The sequence below is a fragment of the Lolium rigidum genome, chromosome 3 (assembly GCF_022539505.1).
Source record: "Lolium rigidum isolate FL_2022 chromosome 3, APGP_CSIRO_Lrig_0.1, whole genome shotgun sequence".
NCBI classification, from domain to species: domain Eukaryota; kingdom Viridiplantae; phylum Streptophyta; class Magnoliopsida; order Poales; family Poaceae; genus Lolium; species Lolium rigidum.
Genome location: NC_061510.1, coordinates 373472269 through 373479989, shown reverse-complemented (window position 1 = coordinate 373479989; position 7721 = coordinate 373472269).

Genomic DNA, 7721 nt, shown 5'->3' with positions numbered 1-7721 from the left:
TACGTCACCGTAGCAGTGGCACAGATGTTCTGGGACGCCGGCGTCCCAATGCCGTGGGGGGACGTGCACCTCCCCCACGGCTGGTGATACGTCTCCAACGTATCTATAATTTCTTATGTTCCATGCTAGTTTTATGACAATACCTACATGTTTTACTCACACTTTATAATATTTTTATGCATTTTCTGGGACTAACCTATTAACAAGATGCCACAGTGCCAGTTCCTGTTTTCTGCTATTTTTGATTTCAGAAAATCTAGTTTACAAATATTCTCAGAATTGGATGAAACAAAAGCCCACGGCCCTATTTTCCATGGAGTGTTCCAGAAGACCGAAAAAGAGTCGAGGAAGGCCGGCAGGGGGCCCACACCATAGGGCGGCGCGGCAGTGGGGCCCCCCGCGCCGACATGTGGGGAGGGAGCCCCCTGGCTCCCCCGACTCTGACCCTTCGCCTATTTATTCCTTCGTCCCCGAAAACCCTAGCACCGAGAGCCAAAATACCAGAACAGTTCCATAGACGCTGCCGCCGTCAACCCTAACTCGGGGGGTTCAGAAGATCTCCTCCGGCACCCTGCCGGAAAGGGGAATCATCACCGGAGGGCTCTACATCACCATGCCCGCCTCCGGACTGATGCGTGAGTAGTTCATCCTTGGACTACAGGTCCATAGCAGTAGCTAGATGGTTGTCTTCTCCTCTTGTGCTATCATGCTTAGATCTTGTGAGCTGCCTATCATGATCAAGATCATCTATTTGTAATGCTACATGTTGTGTTTGTTGGGATCCGATGAATACGTAATACTATGTCAAGTTGATTATTTCTCTATCATATATGTGTTATTTATGATCTTGCATGCTCTCCGTTGCTAGTAGAGGCTCTGGCCAAGTTGATACTTGTAACTCCAAGAGGGGATATTTATGCTAGATATTGGGTTCATGTCTCCATTGAATCTGGGGGAGTGACAGCAACCCCTAAGGTTGTGGCTGTGATGTTGCCACTAGGGATAAAACATCAATGCTTTGTCTAAGGATATTTGTATTGTTTACATTACGCAACGTACTTAATGCAATTGTCTGTTGCTTGCAACTTAATACTGGAAGGGGTGCGGATGCTAACCCGAAGGTGTACTTTTTAGGCATAGACGCATGCTGGATGGCGGTCTATGTTCTTTGTCGTAATGCCCTAAGTAAATCTCATAGTAGTCATCATGATATGTATGTGCATTGTTATGCCCTCTCTATTTGTCAATTGCCCAACTGTAATTTGTTTACCCAACATGTTATTTATCTTACTGGAGAGACACCACTAGTGAACTGTGGACCCCGGTCCATTCTTTTACATCTGAAATACAACCTATTGCAATCATTGTTCTCTTTTGTTTTCTGCAAAGAAACATCATTTTCCACACCATACGTTTAATCCTTTATTTTCAGCAAGCCGGTGAGATTGACAACCTCACTGTTAAGTTGGGGCAAAGTAGTTTGATTGTGTTGTGCAGGTTCCACGTTGGCACCGGAATCCCTGGTGTAGCGCCGCACTACACTCCTTCACCAACAACCTTCACGTGGTCTTCATCTCCTACTGGTTCGATAACCTTGGTTTCTTACTGAGGGAAAACTCGCTGTTGTACTCATCGTACCTTCCTCTTGGGGTTCCCAACGGACGTGTGCTTTACCGTCACAAGAAGCTACTTTTCTGGCGCCGTTGCCTGGGAATTAAATAAAAGTTACACCAGAGAGATTGCTTACTCCCACGGCAACAAGCTACTTTTCTGGCGCCGTTGCCGGGGAGATCAAGACACGCTGCAAGGGGAGTCTCTCACACCCAATCTCTTTACTTTGTTTATTGTCTTGCTTTATTTTTTTTTATTTTCTGTCTTGTTTTCTTTCTTTATATCAAAAATACAAAAAAATAGTTACTTGCATTAACTTTATTTAATTCGGTTTTGCTTTATTTATTTTTATTGCTAAAATGAGTAGTCCAGAAGTTGAAGTTCGTTCGTTTAAGCAACAAGGGGAGAAAGTTTTAAAGATGCTTGGTATAGAATTAGTGATGCTCATCATAGGTGCACTAAGAAACACTCCACTATTATCCTCCTTAGGAACTTTTATGTTGGTATCTCTAGCTAGAATAGGTATGTTCTTGATACTCTTACAGGGGGTAATTTCCTAGGTACTCCTGCTTTAGAAGCTAGTTGCATCATTGAGAGTCTAGTTGGAATACCACCTGTTAATGAAGCTAAAATTGAAATCTCTCTTGAGGATGTCATGAAAAAGTTGGAGGCCATAGAGAAAAATCTTCCAAGTGTTGAGACTAAATTGGGAATATTACTTGATAATGCTGATAAACTTGATAAATCCCTAGGAGGAATTAATGAAAGAATTGTTGTCTTAGAAACTTGTGCTACCCATGATAATCAAACCCATAGGATTGGTGAACTTGAAGAAGCTATGGGAAACTTGGGTCCAACTTTTTCTTCTCTTAAGTTTAAGGAGAAAGCTTATGTGGGTAAGGAGCAAAAGTTCATGTATGTCCCTAAGATGCCAAAGCCGAAGAATCATTATGAACTTAAAATTGATAAAACCCTTAATACCACTATGGGAAATTTAGATAATGGAGCATCTAAGATACCTTTTGTGACAAGTTGTGTTTTTAAGGAAAATTATGATGTTGATGCTTCTTCTCTTGGTGTTACTTGATTTACACTTTCTGCGCCTAGCTGAAAGGCGTTAAAGAAAAGCGCTTATGGGAGACAACCCATTATTTTATTTCTGCATTTTTTGTTTTATATTTAAGTCAAGGTGCTTGTTACTACTTTAGCAATACCTTTGTATCTTTATTTTCTTGCATTGTTGTGCCAAGTAAAGTCTTTGACAGAAAGTTGATACTAGATTTGGATTTCTGCGCAGAAACAGATTTTTAGCTGTCACGAATTTGAGCTTTTCTCTCTGTAGGAAACTCGTAAAATCCTTGAAAAATTAATGAGTAATCCTCAGATATGTACGCAACTTTCGTTCAACTGGAGTTTTTCATCTGAGCATGTTAAGTGCCTCAAAAAAATTCGTCTTTACGGACTGTTCTGTTTTTGACAGATTCTGCCTTTTATTTCGCATTGCCTCTTTTACTGTGTTTGAGTGGGTTTCTTTGCTCCATTAAATTTCAGTAGCCTTGGGTAATTTCCAGAAGTGTTGGGAATGATTGTGTCCTTGCTGAACATGTGAATTTTTGATTATGCACTAACCCTCTAATGAGATTGCTTTGAGTTTGGTGTGAAGGAAGTTTTCAAGGATCAAGAGAGGAGGATGATGTAATATGATCAAGAAGAGTGAAAAGTTTAAGCTTGGGGATGCCCCCGTGGTTCATCCCGGCATATTTCAAGAAGACTCAAGCGTCTAAGCTTGGGGATGCCCAAGGCATCCCCTTCTTCATCAAACTTATCAGGTCACCTCTAGTGAAACTATATTTTAATTCCGTCACATCTTATGTGCTTTACTTGGAGCGTCCGTGTGCTTTTATTTTACGTTTTCTGAATAAATCGGATCCTAACATGCTTGTGTGGGAGAGAGACACGACCCGCTTTTTCATTTGAACACTTGTGTTCTTCGTTTTATTTTTCATGTTCATGGCGAAAGCTGAAAGCTGAAGCATTTATTGTTATTTTGTTGGAAATAGAAAATGCTTCATGTGGTAATTGGTATATTGTCTTTAATAATTTGATACTTGGCAATTGTTTTGAGCTCTCAAGTAGATCATGTTTAAGCTCTTGCATCATGTAGTTTAAACCTATTAGTGGAGAACTACCGTAGAGCTTGTTGAAATTTGGTTTGCATGATTGGTCTCTCTAAGGTCTAGATATTTTCTGGTAAAAGTGTTTGAACAACAAGGAAGACAGTGTAGAGTCTTATAATGCTTGCAATATGTTCTTATGTAAATTTTCCTGTACCGGTTTATACTTGTGTTTGCTTCAAACAACCTTGCTAGCCAAAGCCGTGTACTGAGAGGGAATGCTTCTCGTGCATCCAAAACCTTGAGCCAAAACCTATGCCATTTGTGTCCACCATAACTACCTACTATGTGGTATTTTTCTGCAATTCTAAGTAAATACTTCATGTGCTACATTTAAACAATTCAAAACTTTATTACTCCTTATTTGTGTCAATGTTTTATAGCTCATGAGGAAGTATGTGGTGTTTTATCTTTCAATCTTGTTGGGCAGACTTTCACCAATGGACTAGTGGCATATACATCCGCTTATCCAATAATTTTGCAAAAAGAGCTGGCAACGGGGTGCCCATCCCCAATTAATTAACTTTCATTAATAATTCTCTTCACATATTTTGCCCTGATTTATCAGTAAGCAACTTAATTTTGTAATAGACACTCCTCCATGGTATGTGAAATGTTGGAAGGCACCCGAGGATTCGGTTAGCCATGGTTTGTGAAAGCAAAAGGTTGGGAGGAGTGTCATCTAAAATAAAACTAAAATACATGTGTAAACAAAAGAGAAGAGGGATGATCTATCTTGCTGGTAGAGATAACGTCCTTCATGGGAGCCGCTCTTTGAAAGTCTGTTTGACAAGGGGGTTAGAGTGCCCACTACCATTCGTTGACAACAACAAACACCTCTCAAAACTTTATTTTTATGCTCTCTATATGATTTCAAAACTTGAAAAGCTCTAGCACATGATTTAATCCCTGCTTCCTTCTGCGAAGGGCCTTTCTTTTACTTTATGTTGAGTCAGTTTACCTACTTCTTTCTATCTTAGAAGCAAACACTTGTGTCAAGCTGTGTGCACTTGATTCTTACATGCTTACTTATTGCACTTATTATATTACTTTGTGTTGACAATTATCCATGAGATATGCATGTTGAAAGTTGAAAGCAATTGCTGAAACTTAAATCTTCCTTTGTGTTGCTTCAAAACCTCTTATTAAGAATCTATTGCTTTATGAGTTAAATCTTATGCAAGACTTTTTCATGCTTGTCTTGAAAGTACTATTCATGAAAAGTTTTTGCTATATGATTCAGTTGTTTAGTCATTATCTTTTTGTTAGCAAACTATAGACCATTGCTTTGAGTCACTTCATTCATATCATATGCTTTATAATAGTGTTGATCAAGATTATGTTGGTAGCATGTCACTTCAGAAATTATTCTTTTTATCGTTTACCTACTCGAGGGCGAGTAGGAACTAAGCTTGGGGATGCTTGATACGTCTCCAACGTATCTATAATTTCTTATGTTCCATGTTAGTTTTATGACAATACCTACATATGTTTTATTCACACTTTATAATGTTTTTATGAATTTTCTGGGACTAACCTATTAACAAGATGTCACGGTGTCAGTTCCTGTTTTCTGCTGTTTTTGATTTCAGAAAAGCTCGTTTACAAATATTCTCGGAATTGGACGAAACAAAAGCCCACAGCCCTATTTTCCACGGAGTGTTCCAGAAGACTGAAGAAGAGTCGAGGAAGGCCAGAAGGGGGCCCACACCATAGGGCGGCGCGGCAGTGGGGCCCCCCGCGCCGACATGTGGGGAGGGAGCCCCCTAGCTCCCCCGACTCTGCCCCTTCGCCTATTTATTCCTTCGTCCCCAAAAACCCTAGCACCGAGAGCCAAAATACCAGAACAGTTCCAGAGGCGTCGCCGCCGTCAACCCTAACTCGGGGGGTTCAGAAGATCTCCTCCGGCACCCTGCTGGAGAGGGGAATCATCACCGGAGGGCTCTCCATCACCATGCCCGCCTCCGGACTGATGCGTGAGTAGTTCATCCTTGGACTACGGGTCCATAGCAGTAGCTAGATGGTTGTCTTCTCCTCTTGTGCTATCATGCTTAGATCTTGTGAGCTGCCTATCATGATCAAGATCATCTATTTGTAATGCTACATGTTGTGTTTGTTGGTATCCGATGAATATGGAATACTATGTCAAGTTGATTATTGATCTATCATATATGTGTTATTTATGATCTTGGATGCTCTCCGTTGCTAGTAGAGGCTCTGGCCAAGTTGATACTTGTAACTCCAAGAGGGGTATTTATGCTAGATAGTGGGTTCATGTCTCCATTGAATGCGGGGAGTGACAGACAACCCCTAAGGTTGTGGATGTGATGTTGCCACTAGGGATAAAACATCAATGCTTTGTCTAAGGATATTTGTATTGTTTACATTACGCACAATACTTAATGCAATTGTCTGTTGCTTGCAACTTAATACTGGAAGGGGTGCGGATGCTAACCCGAAGGTGGACTTTTTAGGCATAGACGCATGCTGGATGGCGGTCTATGTTCTTTGTCGTAATGCCCTATGTAAATCTCATAGTAGTCATCATGATATGTATGTGCATTGTTATGCCCTCTCTATTTGTCAATTGCCCAACTGTAATTTGTTTACCCAACATGTTATTTATCTTATTGGAGAGACACCACTAATGAACTGTGGACCCCGGCCCATTCTTTTACATCTGAAATGCAACCTACTGCAATCATTGTTCTCTTTTGTTTTCTCCAAGCAAATATCATTTTCCACACCATACGTTTAATCCTTTGTTTTCAGCAAGCCGGTGAGATTGACAACCTCACTGTTAAGTTGGGGCAAAGTAGTTTGATTGTGTTGTGCAGGTTCCACGTTGGCACCAGAATCCCTGGTGTTGCGCCGCACTACACTCCTTCACCAACAACCTTCACGTGGTCTTCATCTCGTACTGGTTCGATAACCTTGGTTTTTTACTGAGGGAAAACTCGCTATTGTACTCATCATACCTTCCTCTTGGGGTTCCCAACGGACGTGTGCTTTACCGTCACAAGCAGGTGGCACCTGAGCCCAGATCGGGTTCCGGTGCCGCCCATCCCGGGCTGCGGCCGCGTCGCGGAGATCCGGAGGCGCCGCGCGCAGCTGTCGGCGGACCTCCAGGAGGACCCCGCTTACGGCGACGCAAGTCCCAACTGGGACTTGTGGTTCGTGGTGGAGCACGATGCGCGCCGACACACGTGCTTCACCTCCGCGACAGCGCGGCCTCGCGCGCAGCCGCGCACACCTGCAAGGCGGGCTGGCCGCCGCCCCGGCGGCCTGTACATCGGCGAGCCGCAGCCCCAGCCCCTGCACCAGCCCCAGCCCCAGGAGGAGGACGACCCGGAGCTGCAGGCGGCGCTCGCGGCGTCCCGCGAGCAGAGCGACCTCGACGAGCTGGCCAAATGGCCGCACCTCGCCGAGACGCTGCGCGCCTCCGCGCTGGAGGAGGCGGCCAGGAAGGCCCAGGAGGACGCCCAGACGGAGGCGTGGGCCTTCCTCGAGCTGGCGCGCCGGCAGGAGGAGGCCACGCTCCAGGCCACGCTCCGGGAGGAGGAGGAGCGCCGGGCCGCGCTCCGGCTAGAGGCGGAGCTACAGGCCGCAACGGAGGAGCAGCTCCGGCAGGAGTCCGCGCGGAGGGCACGGCTGCGCAGGCCGGCAAGCCCGCCGAACCCGCACTCCGCCTGGGAAAGGGCGCAGTCGTCGCCCTGGCCGGAGTCCCCGGCGCCCTCCGACATTTCGAGCCGGAACAGCGCGTCGCCGCCGGGGGGCGTTGTCGTCATCGACGCCGACGACGATGAGTACTACTGGGGGTAGTACTGCCGGCGGCCACCGTGCTCGCAAACCCTGGCTAGGGTTTGCTTTTTTTATAGTTTAAAGCCCATATAGGGCTTTCTTTTGTGTATAAATTGCCCAAAATAGGGCTAAGTT